This window comes from Phyllobates terribilis, unplaced genomic scaffold (genome assembly GCF_046119375.1).
Source record: "Phyllobates terribilis strain yellow unplaced genomic scaffold, ASM4611937v1 Scaffold_7__3_contigs__length_470593459, whole genome shotgun sequence".
NCBI lineage: Eukaryota > Metazoa > Chordata > Amphibia > Anura > Dendrobatidae > Phyllobates > Phyllobates terribilis.
Window position 1 is genome coordinate 139,150,543 of NW_027362767.1, and position 17,977 is coordinate 139,168,519.

Here is a 17,977-nt window from a genome sequence, read left to right on the forward strand (position 1 = left end):
GACATCTTGCTGGAATCAGGGTCTCTGTCCCTGTATCATGATGCTCCTATATTAAATAGCAAACAACCTGCTGACAGATTCCCTTTAACAGTGGAATATAGTAAATGTAAAACTGTTGGCAAAGAAAGTGCCCAGAATGGAGGGAGAAGGGGGGGATTTACCCCATGTGTCACGGTCACTAATACTGCTGAACATCTAATAATTCCTGGCGTTTGTAGCTGTCACTATCAGATCTATTCTCCATGTATAATAGGGAGGAGCGCATCACCTTCCTCACAGAAGACATTCAGGAGAAAACCATCTCCCTGGAGAAGATAGAGCAGACGATGTAAGTGCTGAGATTTATTGCGCTAATGAAAGCAAACGTTCTAGATGATAAATGATCGATGTTCTTACAGTTTCTCCCCTCCCCCCACTGTGGACGTCACTGACTGTGGGGTTATTATACTTTACAGAAGAGCGGATCTCACAACTTTCCAGCCTTTACATCATCATTTTGCTCCTGCTGAACTCCTAGATTCCTCGTTCATTGCCCCCATAAAGTATGATGCCAACAAGAGTACCCCCAAACACAGTATGATACCCCTATGGTGAATTCCTCCACATGCACAGTATAATGACACTAATGTACCCCACCTCAACTCCCAAGGCAAAGTATGGTGATCCCAACACAATATGATCCCCAAACTGTGACCCCAACACAGCCCTCCATACAGTATAATGGGCCTACATACAGTACATGTATGGCCCCCACACCGCACTATACTGTATAATGGCCCCCACACAGTATAATGGCCCCCACACAGTATGATACCCCCATGGTGAATTCCTCCACATGCACAGTATAATGACACTAATGTACCCCACCTCAGCTCCCAAGGAAAAGTATGGTGATCCCAAAACAGTATGATCCCCAAACTGTGACTCCCACACAGCCCTCCATACAGTATAATGGGCCTACATACAGTATATGTATGGCCCCCACACCGCACTATACTGTATAATGGCCCCCACACAGTATAATGGCCCCCACACAGTATGATGGACCCCACACAAACTTTCACACTGTATAATTGCTTCTATATAGTATAATGTGCCCCCCATAATCATCCATGTAGTTTAATACACTCCTCATGGTCCTCCATACAATATAATGCACCTCCATGGTCCTCCATAGAATATAATGCTCTCCCGATGGTCCTCCATAAAGTATAATGCCCTCCTCATGGTCCTTCATACAATATAATGCACCCCCCATACAATATAATGCACCCCCTCATGGTTCTCCATACAGTATAATGCATCCCCTTTGGTTCTCCATACAATAAAATGCACCCCTCATGGTCCTCCATATAGTATAATGCACCACCTATGGTCCTCCGTACAATATAATACACCCCCCATGGTCCTTCATACAATATAATGCACCCACCCATGGTCCTGCAGACAGTATAATGTACCCCCCATGGTGCTTCATACAATATAAAACACCCACCCATGTTCCTCCGTACAATATAATTCACCCCATGGTCCTCCATACAGTATAATACATCCCCCATGTACACCATACATTATAATTCTCCCCTCTTGGTCCACCATACAGTATAATGCACCCCCCATGGTCCTCCATACAGTATAATGCAACCCCCATGGTCCTCCATACAGTATAATGCCCCCCCAATGGCTCTCCATACAGTATAATGCACCCCCCTTGGTCCTCCATACAGTGTAATGCCTCCCATGGTCCTCCATACAGTATAATGCACCTCCCATGGTCCTCCATACAATATAATGCACCCCCCATGCTCATCCATACAATATAATGCACTCCCCATGGTCCTCCATACAGTATAATTCACCCCCATGGTCCTCCATACAATATAATGCTCCCCCCATGGTCCTCAATACAATATAATGCACCCCCCGTGGTCCTCCATGCAATATAATGCACCCCCCATGGTCCTCCATACAATATAATGCTCCCCCTTGGTCCACCATACAGTATAATGAACCCCCCCTTGGTCCACCATACAATATAATGCACCCCTCATGGTCCGCCATACAGTATAATGCCCCCCCTTGGCCCACCATACAATATAATGCACCCCCCATGGTCCTCCATACAATATAATGATCCCCCGTTGGTCCACCATACAGTATAATGCCCCCCCCCCCCACTGGTCCACCATACAATATAATGCACCCCTCATGGTTCTCCATACAGTAGAATGCACCCCCATGGTCCTCCATATGATATATAATGCCCCCCATGGTCCTCCATACAGTATAATGCACCTCCCTTGTCCACCATACAGTATAATGCTCCCCCTTGGTCCTCAATACAATATAATGTACCCCCAATGGTCCTCCATAAAATATAGTTCTCCCCCTTGGTCCACTATACAGTATAATGCCCCCCTTTGGTCCACCATACAATATAATGCACCCCCCGTGGTCCACCATACAATATAATGCACCCCCCGTGGTCCTCCATACAATATAATGCACCCCCCATGGTCCTCCATACAATATAATGCACCCCCATGGTCCTCCATACAATATAATGGTCCCCCCGTGGTCCATCATACAATATAATGCACCCCCCGTGGTCCACCATACAATATAATGCACCCCCTTGGTCCTCCATACAATATAATGCACCCCCATGGTCCTCCATACAATATAATGATCCCCCCTTGGACCGTGACCTGATGTCTTTATTGATACTATTTTGTGGTAGTTACGACGCTTTGTTTGCTTCTTAATACTTTTTTTGTGGGGTTGCAGCAATCAAAAACGCGCAATTTTGCCATTTTGATTTCTTTTTTGCTTTACAGTTTTTACAGATTGGGTCAATTCATTTTATATTTTCGTACATCGGACTTTTCTGAACTCGTTGATACCAAATACGTGTATTTTTTTCCCTTTCTTTAATATTAAACTGGAGAAAAGGGGGGTGATGTGATTTTTTCTTTCCTTTTTTCTCTCTTTTATTAAACCCTCTTGTCACAGTATCATAATGTACAGAACACGTCACAATAGAATATATCACACACTAGCCGAGATAATCAGCCTCAGGTCAGGAGCGGACAGTCGCCTTAAATAGGATTAAAATAGAAAGTTTTTATCTGAAAACACAGATGTTAAAATTCCCATAACTAAGAATAATGAGGGACTGTCCAATGAGAGCGAGCAGAGATCCTGCAGAGAGTCCAGAGGAATTGCTGGAAGTCTACAGAGGATCCAGTATAAGTGCAGAAGAGGCATTGATGGGGAAGTGCTGATCAGATCAGGGGTTAATCAGATCATTAGCATAATCAGCCCCTTCTCTGGGATGAGAGAATATTGGCACCTGTGACCCCCAGCATTAAAGAGAAGCTATCACCAGGTTTTTGCTTCCCTATCTAAAAGCAACGATTCCAGCGATGTGTCACTTACTGGGCTGCTTGCTGCAGTTTTAATAAAATCCCTGTTTTCTCTGCTGCAGATCTAGCAGTTCCCTGAATGCTGAGCCCTGTATAACCTGCCCTCAGCACTGATTCACAGCTTTTTGCGTGCACTGTGCATAGGCAGAAATCTGACAAACAGAGGTTGGTGCAGAGTTACACAGAGGTCATGAGTGTGGAAAACTACATGGCAGCAGATTTAGTAGTCCTCTAGTGATAACCTCCTGCTGATAAAACACTGATTTTATTGAACCTATAGCATGCAGCCCAGTGAGTGACATCTTGCTGGAATCAGGGTCTCTGTCCCTGTATCATGATGCTCCTATATTAAATAGCAAACAACCTGCTGACAGATTCCCTTTAACAGTGGAATATAGTAAATGTAAAACTGTTGGCAAAGAAAGTGCCCAGAATGGAGGGAGAAGGGGGGGATTTACCCCATGTGTCATGGTCACTAATACTGCTGAACATCTAATAATTCCCGGCGTTTGTAGCTGTCACTATCAGATCTATTCTCCATGTACAATAGGGAGGAGCGCATCACCTTCCTCACAGAAGACATTCAGGAGAAGACCATCTTCATGGAGAAGATAGAGCAGACGATGTAAGTGCTGAGATTTATTGCGCTAATGAAAGCAAACGTTCTAGATGATAAATGATCGATGTTCTTACAGTTTCTCCCCTCCCCCCACTGTGGACGTCACTGACTGTGGGGTTATTACACTTTACCCCGAGTTACAGAAGAGCAGATCTCACAACTTTCCAGCCTTTACATCATCATTCTCCTCCTGCTGAAGTCCTAGATTCCTCTTTCATTGCTCCCATAAAGTGTGATGCCAACAAGAGTACCCCCAAACACAGTATGATACCCCCATGGTGAATTCCTCCACATGCACAGTATAATGACACTAATGTACCCCACCTCAACTCCAAAGGAAATGTATGGTGATCCCAACTCAGTATGATCCCCCACCTGTGACCCCACACAGCCCTTCATACAGTATAATGGACCTACATACAGTATATGTATGGCCCCCACACCGCACTATACTGTATAATGGCCCCCACACAGTATAATGGCCCCCACACAGTATGATAGACCCCACACAAACTTTCACACTGTATAATTGCTTCTATATAGTATAATGCGCCCCCCATAATCATCCATGTAGTTTAATACACTCCTCATGGTCCTCCATACAATATAATGCACCTCCATGGTCCTCCATAGAATATAATGCTCTCCCGATGGTCCTCCATAAAGTATAATGCCCTCCTCATGGTCCTTCATACAATAAAATGCACCCCCCATACAATATAATGTATCCTCTCATGGTTCTCCATACAGTATAATGCATCCCCTATGGTTCGCCATACAATATAATGCACCCCTCATGGTCCTCCATACAGTATAATGCACCCCCTATGGTCCTCCGTACAATATAATACACCCCCGTGGTCCTTCATACAATATAATGCACCCACCCATGGTCCTCCATGCAGTATAATGTACCCCCCATGGTCCTTCATACAATATAATGCACCCACCCATGGTCCTCCGCACAATATAATTCACCCCATGGTCCTCCATACAGTATAATACATCCCCCATGTACACCATACAATATAATGCTCCCCTCTTGGTCCACCATACAGTATAATGCACCCCCCATTGTCCTCCATACAGTATAATGCACCCCCCATGGTCCTCCATACAGTATAATGCCCCCCCAATGGCTCTCCATACAGTATAATGCACCCCCCTTGGTCCTCCATACAGTGTAATGCCTCCCATGGTCCTCCATACAGTATAATGCACCTCCCATGGTCCTCCATACAGTATAATGCCCCACATGGTTCTTTATACAGTATAATGCTCCCCCCATGGTCCTCCATACAGTATAATGCACCTCCCATGGTCCTCCATACAGTATAATGCCCCCCCATGGTCCTCCATACAGTATAATGCACCCCCCATAGTCCTCGATACAGTATAATGCCCGTCATGGTCCTCCATACAGTATAATGCACCTCCCATGGTCCTCCATACAATATAATGCACCCCCATGGTCCTCCATACAATATAATGCACTCCCCATGGTCCTCCATACAGTATAATTCACCCCCATGGTCCTCCATACAATATAATGGTCCCCCATGGTCCTCCATACAATATAATGCACCCCCATGGTCCTCCATGCAATATAATGCACCCCCCATGGTCCTCAATACAATTTTAATGCACACCCCATGGTCCTCCATACAATATAATGCACTCCCCATGGCCCTCCATTCAGTATAATGCCCCTCCCCCTTGGTCCACCATACAATATAATTCACCTCCCGTGGTCCTCCATACAGTATAATGCACCCCCCATGGTCCTCCGTACAGTATAATGCCCCCCATGGTCCTCCATACAGTATAATGCACCACCCCATGGTCCTCCATTCAGTATAATGCCCCTCCCACTTGGTCCACCATACAATATAACTCACCTCCCGTGGTCCTCCATACAGTATAATGCACACCCCACCTCTCCTGGTTCCCCCCGATGCTCCGGTCTGCTGAGCCTGTGGTGTGAAGCTCCACACATCTCAGAGCAGCGGCCGCCCTGTAATTACGTCATCGCGCCCGCTGCTCTGACTCGTCAGACGCCAAGGCAGAATGATGGGAGATAGGAGATGACAGAGGTGAGGGGCCACTATCATCTCCATAGCAGGTAGAATGATGCATTATGATGAGCTATTGGATACAGAGGCCCAGATATTATTCCTGCATCGGGCCTTTCGCTGTCTGTGTCCACTCCTGGCATCAATGCTCATCAAAAATCCTAATAACTACATTCATAGATGTAACAATTCTTACATTTAGTCCAGAGCTACACTGGGACTTGTAGTGCTACCAACTCATCTCTACCTACTGGTGATTGCTGAAGCCAATAACATTGCATGGAACATATTTATTGTAAGGTTGTTGTAGCTTAAAGGGGTTGGTCCCAGCTTAGCTGGGGGTCCGACTGCTGGGTCCTCCACCCATCCAGAGAACATTGTTCTGAAGTTAGGGGGATAATTTGTCAGATGTGTATACATGAGGAATAACACTATTTCTGGCCATTAGATGACTTGTATCCTATATTGTTCACCAGTCTTCTCCTCTCTCATCTTCAGTTGTCTCTGATCTAGAGGGCAGAGACTCACTGTTATCATGTCTCATATGCACAGTACACAGATACAGAGGGATTCCTGATCTTTCTTCTCTGCTTAAGTCATGTTTAGAAGTAGCAGCAGCACAGAGGACATTATACAGCAGTACTCAGCAGTCTAGCTGTGCATCCAGCTCTGTACTCAGCAGTCTAGCTGTGCATCCAGCTCTGTACTCAGCAGTCTAGCTGTGCATCCAGCTCTGTACTCAGCAGTCTAGCTGTGCATCCAGCTCTTGGATAAGTTATGCTCCTGTCTAGCTGCAGCGCTATGTTTCTGTGTCTCTCTTTCTGTTTTCTCCTTCTGCCCTTCACTCCTCCTCCTCTACAGAGTATAATAGGCCATGTAATCAGACACCGCACTGAGCTGACGGCTGTCCTGCTTTCACCAAGATAAATGTAACCTGTGTCTTCAGAGTGGACAGTGAGTTCAGGAGGCGGGGGGAGTAGAAGTGGCTCATAAGTGGAGATGGAAACAGATTCCTCTGATAAAATAGATGACAAACCTTCTTATATTTGTTTGTACTATTGAGTTTCTGACCATTTATCACAAGTTGATGTATCTTCCTTGTACGATAGTGATGACACCACTGACGATCCAGAATCGGAGATACATGTGGAATTAGCAGAACTGATCTCGAAGAACATCGTGACTATGTAAGTGCAGAGAATTACTGATCTAATAGAAGTAAACCTTCTAGATGACACCATGATATAGATGTTTCCTTCTCTCCAATGTGTGATTCTCTGTATTCAGGACTGATAATAGAAAACCTATCTGCACGTGATATACAGTACAGACCAAAAGTTTGGACACACCTCATTTAAAGATTTTTCTGTATTTTCATGACTTTGAAAATTGTACATTCACACTGAAGGCATCAAAACTATGAATTAACACATGTGGAATTATATACTTAACAAAAAAGTGAGAAACATCTGAAAATATGTCTTATATTCTAGGTTCTTCAAAGTAGCCACCTTTTGCTTTGATGACTGCTTTGCACACTCTTGGCATTCTCTTGATGAACTTCAAGAGGTAGTCACCGGAAATGGTCTTCCAACAATCTTGAAGGAGTTCCCAGAGATGCTTAGCACTTGTTGGCCCTTTTGCCTTCACTCTGCGGTCCAGCTCACCCCAAACCATCTCGATTGGGTTCAGGTCTGGTGACTGTGTAGGCCAGGTCATCTGGCGTAGCACCCCATCACTCTCCTTCTTGGTCAAATAGCCCTTACACAGCCTGGAGGTGTTTTTGGGGTCATTGTCCTGTTGAAAAATAAATGATGGTCCAACTAAACGCAAACCGGATGGAATAGCATGCCGCTGCAAGATGCTGTGGTAGCCATGCTGGTTCAGTATGCCTTCAATTTTGAATAAATCCTCAACAGTGTCACCAGCAAAGCACCCCCACACCATCACACCTCCTCCTCCATGCTTCATGGTGCGAACCAGGCATGTAGAGTCCATCCGTTCACCTCTTCTGCGTCGCACAAAGACACGGTGGTTGGAACCAAAGATCTCAAATTTGGACTCATCAGACCAAAGCACAGATTTCCACTGGTCTGATGTCCATTCCTTGTGTTCTTTAGCCCAAACAAGTCTCTTCTGCTTGTTGCCTGTCCTTAGCAATGGTTTCCTAGCAGCTATTTTACCATGAAGGCCTGCTGCACAAAGTCTCCTCTTAACAGTTGTTGCAGAGATGTGTCTGCTGCTAGAACTCTGTGTGGCATTGACCTGGTCTCTAATCTGAGCTGCTGTTAACCTGCGATTTCTGAGGCTGGTGACTCGGATAAACTTATCCTCAGAAGCAGAGGTGACTCTTGGTCTTCCTTTCCTGGGGCGGTCCTCATGTGAGCCAGTTTCTTTGTAGCGCTTGATGGCTTTTGCAACTGCACTTGGGGACACATTCAAAGTTTGCCCAATTTTTCGGACTGACTGACCTTCATTTCTTAAAGTAATGATGGCCACTCGTTTTTCTTTACTTAGCTGCTTTTTTCTTGCCATAATACAAATTCTAACAGTCTATTCAGTAGGACTATCAGCTGTGTATCCACCTGACTTCTGCACAACACAACTGATGGTCCCAACCCCATTTATAAGGCAAGAAATCCCACTTATTAAACCTGACAGGGCACATCTGTGAAGTGAAAACCATTTCTGGTGACTACCTCTTGAAGCTCATCAAGAGAATGGCAAGAGTGTGCAAAGCAGTCATCAAAGCAAAAGGTGGCTACTTTGAAGAACCTAGAATATAAGACATATTTTCATTTTTTTTCACACTTTTTTGTAAAGTATATAATTCCACATATGTTAATTCATAGTTTTGATGCCTTCAGTGTGAATGTACAATTTATATATATATATATATATATATATATATATATATATATACACAGATAGCTGCCATTACTGGGGGCCACTCGTGTGTCATATCTTATTATAAAGATGGCAAAGTGTTTTTTATGGGTTACAAACAGAGGAATTGTTGTTTCACTTATTGAATACAAGTGTGAAAAAAAGAAAAATGAGCCAAGATCTTAAAGGGAACCGGTCACCTGAAAAAACGCTATTACCAGCAGATATGGGGTTACTCGTCAGGTTTATAGCTCTATGAACCTGCCCGGTGCTGGCACTTGGAGCCCCGCTGCTGGGAAGAAATCAGCATTATTCTCCCCGGCAGCGTTCGGCTTCCAGTCATAGTGGTGCCAGCGGTGGATCAGTCACCGTTGTGTATAGAGAGAGGCGGCTGTGACTGAAAGCCCAGACTGACAGCCAGTCCCGATCCTGAGCCAGTGTCAGTCAGTACAGGGGCGGATACAGCCGGCACTCTCTATACACAGGGGTGACTGATCCCCGCCGCTGCTGCCCATCACTGGAAGCTGCCGGGGGAATAACGTTCACTTCCTTTCGGCAGCGGGGCTCTCAGTGCCGGCACCGGGCAGGTTTAGGACACTATTAACCTGCAGATTAACCCCATATTTGCAGGTTAATATTGCTTTTTTCAGGTGACAGATTCCCTTTAATGTGACTTCTGTAGAAATATATAGAAACATATACAAAAAGTCATCTGAGCGCTGGTGTGCTGAGGAGCCCAGACTGCACGGACATCTGCCGGGAGACACAGACTTTACAATCCAAGATTTCAGTCCAGCAAAGCAAAGATAATCCCATAAAGCGTAATATTTATTCCACCATGGACAAAATATGATAATGATAAAGAATCCAGGAGATAAAGGGTTATTCCAGGAGATCGGTGATGACGTCTCAGTGCCCCGGACCCTCGCTGATGTACAGCCCGTATACACAGGGATACCAGAGATTAGAAAATAAATAAAAATATATTTTCCACCTGTGGGAACAATTTTTTTGTTACATTTTTTACATGAATATATTTAGTTGCTAAACACTATTTTTTCAATTTGGTTTCATTACATATTTTGCTCCATTTGGCTTTTACCAGATGTTTCCTTGTATATTCACAAATTTGGAGAAAAAAAATTTTCCTCTTGTCGCCGCTTTCGAAGAGTCGTTATTAAAAATATTTATGTATAAAAAATAAAACGTTTCAATCATCCTCCTTTTCATATTTAAAAAAAAATTAAGAAAACCCATTTGATATCATCGAATCACTAAAAGTCCGATCTATCAAGATATAAAATTATTTTAACCAGACATAAAACTCCAAAAAGAAAAGAGTCGAGACACGAGAATATCGTTTTTTTCAGTTGCTGTACGACCCATAAGAAATACAGTAAGAATAAACTGAAACGTCGTATCTGCGCCACCAAAATGGTATCAATGAAAAAGAAAGCTCCGGTCTACAGTTACAGGGCTCAGAAAACGGGGTCAGAAAACCCATCCATTACTTACAAAGATTTACATTATTATTAACCACTAAATCCTAAAATAAACCCTTATAAGTTTACTGTCACCGTATTCTAACCGCCCTAAAGAGTAATACCGCCCTACAGAATAATACCGCACTAAAGAGTAATACCGCCCTACAGAATAATGCCACTCTAAAGAATAATACCTCTCTAAAGAATAATACCGCCCTAAAAAGTAATACCGCCATAAAGAGTAATACCGCTCTAAAGAATAATACCGCCCTAAAGAGTAATACCGCCCTAAAGAGTAATACCGCCATAAAGAATAATACCGCCCTAAAGAATAATGCCACTCTAAAGAGTAATACCGCTCTAAAGAATAATACCGCTCTAAAGAATAATACCGCTCTAAAGAGTAATACCGCCCTAAAGAATAATGCCACTCTAAAGAGCAATACCGCTCTAAAGAGTAATACCGCCGTACAGAATAATGCCACTCTAAAGAATAATACCGCCCTAAAAAGTAATACTGCCCTAAAGAGTAATTCCGCCCTAAAGAGTAATACCGCTCTAAAGAATAATACCGCCCTAAAGAGTAATACTGCCCTAAAGAATAATACCACCCTAAAGAATAATGCCTCTCTAAAGATTAATACCGCTCTAAAGAGTAATACTTCCCTGAAGAGTAATACCACTCTAAAGAATAATACCGCCCTAAAGAGTAATACTGCCCTAAAGAGTAATACCGCCCTAAAAAGTAATACCGCCTTACAGAATAATGCCACTCTAAAGAATAATACCACCCTAAAGAATAATACCACCCTAAAGAGTAATGCCGCCCTAAAGAATAATACTGCCCTAAAGAAAAATACCGCCCTAAAGAGTAATACCGCTCTAAAGAATAATACTGCCCTAAAGAATAATACCGCCCTAAAGAGTAATACTGCCCTAAAGAGTAATACCGCCTTAAAGAGTAATACTGCCCTAGAGAATAATACCGCCCTAAAGAGTAATACCGACCTAAAGAATAATATCACCCTAAAGAATAATGTCACCCTTCAGAATAATACCGCCCTAGAGAGTAATACCAGCCTACAGAATAATGCAGCCTTACAGGATAATACCGCCCTAAAGAGTAATACCACCCTAAAGAGTAATATCGCCCTACAGAATAATACCACCCTAAAGAGTAATAACACCCTAAAGAATAATACCACCCTACAGAGTAATACCGCCCTAAAAAATAATACTGCCCTAAAGAGTAATAACGCCCTAAAGAATGATACCGGCTTACAGAATAATACCGTCCTAAAGAATAATACAGCCCTAAAGTGTAATATCACCCTACAGAGGAATACCGCCCTACAAAATAATACCGCCCTACAGAGTAATACCACCCTACAGAATAATACCACCCTACAGAGTAATACCGCCCTACAGAATAATACCGCCCTACAAAGTAATACCGCCCTACAGAATAATACTGTCCTAAAGAGTCATACCGCTCTAAAGAATATTACCGGCTTACAGAATAATACTGCCCTAAATAATAATACCGCCCTAAAGAGTAATATCGCCCTACAGAGTGATACCGCCCTACAGAATAATACCAACCTACAGAGTAATTCTGCCCTACAGAATAATACCGCCCTAAAGAGTAATACCACCCTAAAGAATAATACCGCCCTACAGAATAATACCACCCTACAGAGTAATACCACCCTAAAGAGTAATACCACCCTACAGAATAATACAGTCCTACAGAATAATACCGCCCTAAAGAGTAATACCACCCTAAAGAGTAATATCGCCCTACAGAATAATACCACCCTAAAGAATAAAAATGCCCTAAAAAATAATACCGCCTTAAAGAGTAAAACCACCCTAAAAAATAATACCGGCTTACAGAATAATACCGCCCTAAAGAATAATACCGCCCTAATGAGTAATATCGCCCTACACAGTAATACCGCCCTACAGAATAATACCATCCTACAGAGTAATACCACCCTACAGAATAATACCACCCTAAAGAGTAATATCGCCCTACACAGTAATACCGCCCTACAGAATAATACCACCCTAAAGAGTAATACCACCCTAAAGAATAATACCGCCCTACAGAGTAATACCGCCCTACAGAATAATACCACCCTAAAGAATAATACCACCCTACAGAATAATACCACCCTAAAGAGTAATACCACCCTAAAGAATATTACCGGCTTACAGAATAATACTGCCCTAAAGAATAACACCGCCCTAAAGAGTAATATCGCCCTACAGTGTAATACCGCCCTACAGAATAATATCGCCCTAAAGAGTAATACCACCTTAAAGAATAATACCGCCCTAAAGAGTAATATCGCCCTACAGAGTAATACCGCCCTACAGAATAATATCACCCTACAGAGTAATACTGCCCTACAGAATAATACCGCCCTACAGAGTAATACTGCCCTACAGAATAATACCGCCCTAAAGAGTAATACCAACCTAAAGAATAATACCGCCCTACAGAGTAATACCACCCTAAAGAATATTACCGGCTTACAGAATAATACTGCCCTAAAGAATAATACCGCCCTAAAGAGTAATATCGCCCTACAGTGTAATACCGCCCTAAAGAGTAATACCAACCTAAGAATAATACCGCCCTACAGAGTAATACTGCCCTACAGAATAATACCGCCCTAAAGAGTAATACCAACCTAAAGAATAATACCGCCCTACAGAGTAATACCGCCCTACAGAATAATACCGCCCTACAGAGTAATACCGCCCTACAGAATAATATCACCCTACAGAGTAATACTGCCCTGCAGAATAATACCGCCCTACAGAGTAATACTGCCCTACAGAATAATACCGCCCTAAAGAGTAATACCAACCTAAAGAATAATACCGCCCTACAGAGTAATACCACCCTAAAGAATATTACCGGCTTACAGAATAATACTGCCCTAAAGAAAAATACCGCCCTAAAGAGTAATATCGCCCTACAGTGTAATACCGCCCTACAGAATAATATCACCCTAAAGAGTAATACCACCCTAAAGAATAATACCGCCCTAAAGAGTAATATCGCCCTACAGAGTAATACCGCCCTACAGGATAATACCGCCCTACAGAGTAATACTGCCCTACAGAATAATAACGCCCTAAAGAGTAATACCAACCTAAAGAATAATACCGCCCTACAGAGTAATACCGCTCTACAGAATAATACCGCCCTACAGAGTAATACCAACCTAAAGAATAATACCGCCCTACAGAGTAATACCGCCCTAAAGAATAATACCACCCTAAAGAGTAATACCAGCCTACAGTGTAATACCACCCTAAAGAGTAAGATCACCCTAAAGAATAATACTGCCCTAAAGAATAATACCGCCAGACCATTTTACCAAATAATGAATGCTGGAATAAGTTACTTTTTTTTCACCATTTTGCCACTTTTGGAATTTTTTCCCGTTTTCAGTACATTATATGGTAAAGTGATTGGTGTAATTCAAGACTACAACTCGATCCGCAAAAAATCAAGTTCTCAAATGACTATGGAGACCAAAAAATATAAGGACACGGCTCCTGGAAGACGGGGAGTAAAAGTGAAGGAAAAATGAAGGCTCAAAAATGGAAAATTCCCCGCTCATTATATCATTAAATAAGTCTGGGATAGACGTATATAAAAAGCACATAATTCGGGCAGATGGACCATGAGGTCTATTTATGCCGCCAGCATTCTAGGTTTCTTCTGTCCCTATACAGTGAGCGCCCTCTAGTGTTGACTCCACATAGACCAAATTGTATCATTTGTGTGATCTAGATGGAAAATGTTGGCAAAGTATTGTGGATGGAGGCGAAGGGGCGGAATTTGTTCCTAATGATCTTCATATTGCTGCTATTTCTACATTTACATATGATGATGATGATGATATATGTTCCATGTACCACAGATGGGAACTATTAGCAGAAAAAATAGAAAAGGAAAAGAAAGAACTGAAGATCATGGAGGAATCTCTGTAAGTGCTTTTATCTCAGGTAGAGATGATATAAAACCCGTCTGCACACACTATATACCTGTCTACACTGATAGTTGTCATTAGAGAGTGGCGCCCCCTGCAGTCACAGTACACCCTGGGTGGTGCGATCGCCCCGATATGTCACCTTTGTCGGATCATTGTGGGTCTGAGGTCGCTGTGATACATTCGCTGTTGTGAAATCTTTGTTACTACTTTTCTTTTCTTCACTTTTCCTAAAGATGGATCCACAAAATCAGGAGCACTCCACCGACTTTCATTCCCGATAGGTTTCCAAAGCCTCTCTGGCGTCCGACCCTTGGATCCATCGAGTACGTATGTTATTTCTGGGAATCTAATACTATCTGACCCGCCTGATGTACAGTGGGTACGAAAAGTATTCAGACCCTTTTACATTTTTCACTCTTTGTTTCATTGCAGCCATTTAGTAAATTCTAAAAAGTTCATTTTTTTCTCATTAAAGTACACGCTGCACCCCATCTTGACTGAAAAAACAGAAATGTAGAAATGTTTGCAAATTTATTAAAAAAGAAAAACTGAAATAACACATGGTCATAAGTATTCAGACCCTTTGCTCAGTATTGAGTAGAAGCTCCTTTTGAGCTAGTACAGCCATGAGTCTTCTTGGGAATGATGCAACAAGTTTTTCACACCTGGATTTGGGGAGCCTCTGCCATTCTTCCTTGCAGATCCTCTCCAGTTCCGTCAGGTTGGATGGTGATCGTTGGTGGACAGATATTTTCTCCCATCTCCCTAATGCATCTCTGGAGCTCAGCCACAGTGATCTTGGGGTTCTTCTTTACCTTTCTCACCAAGGCTTTTCTCCCAGGATTGCTCAGTTTGGCTGGACGGCCAGGTCTAGGAAGACTTCTGGTGTTCCCAAACTTCTTCCATTTAAGGATTATGGAGGCCACTGTGCTCTTAGGAACCTTGAGTAATGCAGAAATTCTTTTGTAACCTTGGCCAGATCTGTGCCGTGCCACAGTTCTGTCTCTGAGCTCCTTGGGCAGTTCCTTTGAGTTCATGATTCTCATTTGGTCTGACATGCTCTGTGAGCTGTGAGGTCTTATATAGACAGGTGTGTGTGACGCGCCCCTGGGCCTGTGTCGCGCTGCGTTGCGCACGCGGGAGCCTACCCGGAGCCGGATCAGTGGAGGTTTGTAGTCTCGTGGCGGTGACCCGGTCCGTGCCCAGGGAGTCAAACTAGACGGCAGTCTGTTAGTAGTAAATAGTTGATGACTACGCCACCCGTTGAGTGCAGCCAGGAAGCTGCTGCTGCAGGGCAGACCGCTGAGGCCGGTGGTAGGATTGTGCAGCGTGATAGTATAACCCCCAACGGGAGGGGTATGGCCTCAGGGCAGCCGACGTGGATGATGGGGGTAGCAGGAACCACTCAGAGACGGTACGGTGTAGTTCAGGGTCTTTACTGGTAACAACGACAGACCCTCCCGGAGTACTTGCTAGCAAACGGGGCCTGGTCAGTCTTTGAGCAGATGGGATCTCCCCTGGCCAGGCGTAGTTGTAGGCCTCCCAAACTGACTGTACTCTTCTGGCTACCTTGCTAGAAGCTGATGTAAGTAGCCCACGTCCCTGAGTGTACCGTGTGGTGCTCACCCGTATGGCCGGTGACTCGGGGCCTTCTAATGGCTTCCGCTCCACGATGGCGGTGCTGGTCCCACGCGTGTGACCGTGCCTTCGGGCTTCTGGGCCAGAGGACCTGAAATCCCCTGCCTGACGGATTCTGCTGCTAGGTAGGAGTTAGTCCCCACAGCCTCGGACTCCGGGTCCGGTAAAGAATCTTCTTAGTCAGGGCGAGCTCTGCAGCTGCCAGCCCCTGACTCCTTGTAACTCTGCTGTTTCCTATGCTGCTTCTTGTCTCCACTCTCCTTGTCTGACTCACCCTGCCTCAGCCCCGGGTTTATACAGGGGAAGTTCTTCCCCTCCCAAGACTGGGCAGGAGGTGTGGCATGCACAGGATCCCTGACCAAAGGACCTCCCACCTGCTCTCAGACATAACATTACATTACTGTGGAAAACCAGACCCCTGGGGTGCCACATTCCCCCCTAGTGAAATTTAGTACTCCGGGACTAAACACATTTAGAAAAACATAACAAGGCAAAAACATTAATAATACAATAAGAAAACATATAAAGATGGTTACGGCGTGTCCGCAACCGGGTGCAGTCTCTGAAGAAAGCAAGGTGTCCATTTCACCAACACAGGGAGACGTAACCAGGTAGGGGTCTGTCCTACCCCGAGTCCTTAACAGTCTCTAGTCCATCCTGGGTTACGCTCCAACTATGTACAAGGATTCCCGGTAAATCCACCAAGGATCCCTAAAAATAACTAGAAACACAAAATTATACACAAGCAACAAGACACAGAAAAACATAAATAAAACAATTTATACACTTCAAATTCTCCAGCGTGCGGGTAACTGGCCTCTAGTGGCCCGAGTGGACCTACGGAGCTGACTGTCTGGCCCTGAACTACAGGGTGTAGGAACTGTCAAGGGTAAACTGGGCAGCTGTCTACCGGCTCTTTGTCTCACTAGGGGTACGGCAGGCTCACTATAAGCAGAGGGTTGATTCTCCTGTTCTGCTCGTGTGGAGTCTTCTGCCTCCTGGACCGGCTGTTCTTCCAGCTCTACCCGTTGCTCCGTAGGTTCTTGGGATGATGGTTGGAGGAAGGTGAGTACGGGTACCACAACTGCACCATTGACTTGAGTCCAAGACTGAGGGAAGTCCCCGAGCACGGTACTAACCATATCTTCCCTTTCTTCCACGGGTCGATGGTCTTCTTGTTCCTCTTCAGGGTTCCTCAGTTGTTCGGGACACTTCTTCAGGTGGTCCCGGGATACAATGGCTGTGGTTTCCCCTCCGTCTTTACTGATGGTACAGACCTTCGGGTTCTCGTGGCTTGAGGGCAGTACGGTGTACGGGTCCTTCTCCCACTGGTCGTCCAACTTGTGGAGCCGTCTCTTCCTCTTCAAGACCTGCTCTCCGGGTACCAGGGGAACAGCGGGAGCATACTGGTTGTAAGTTTTCTCTTGTCTTTCCCTAGCCTGACAGAGACTTCGCTCCACGCTCTCCTGTACTCTCCGGTACTGCTGCTGCCTCTCTGTGTCCCAGTCTGTTTCTGGTGAAGTGTCCTCGGGGGTCAGGACTCCCATTTCCAGGTCAACAGGTAACTTACCAGGTCTTGCCCTCATTAGGTAAGCCGGGGTACAGTTGGTGGAACCTACCGGGATGTGGTTGTATAGGTCCACCAGATCGGGCAACTTTTCAGGCCACAGACTGCGTTCTTCCAGGGGCAACGTTTTTAGAAGATCCATTACCACCTGGTTCATTTTTTCACAAAGTCCATTAGTCTGCGGATGGTAGGGTGTCGTCCTTATCTTCCGGCAGCCATACAGATTGCAGAATTCCTGAAAGACCTCCGCTTCAAAGGCAGGTCCCTGGT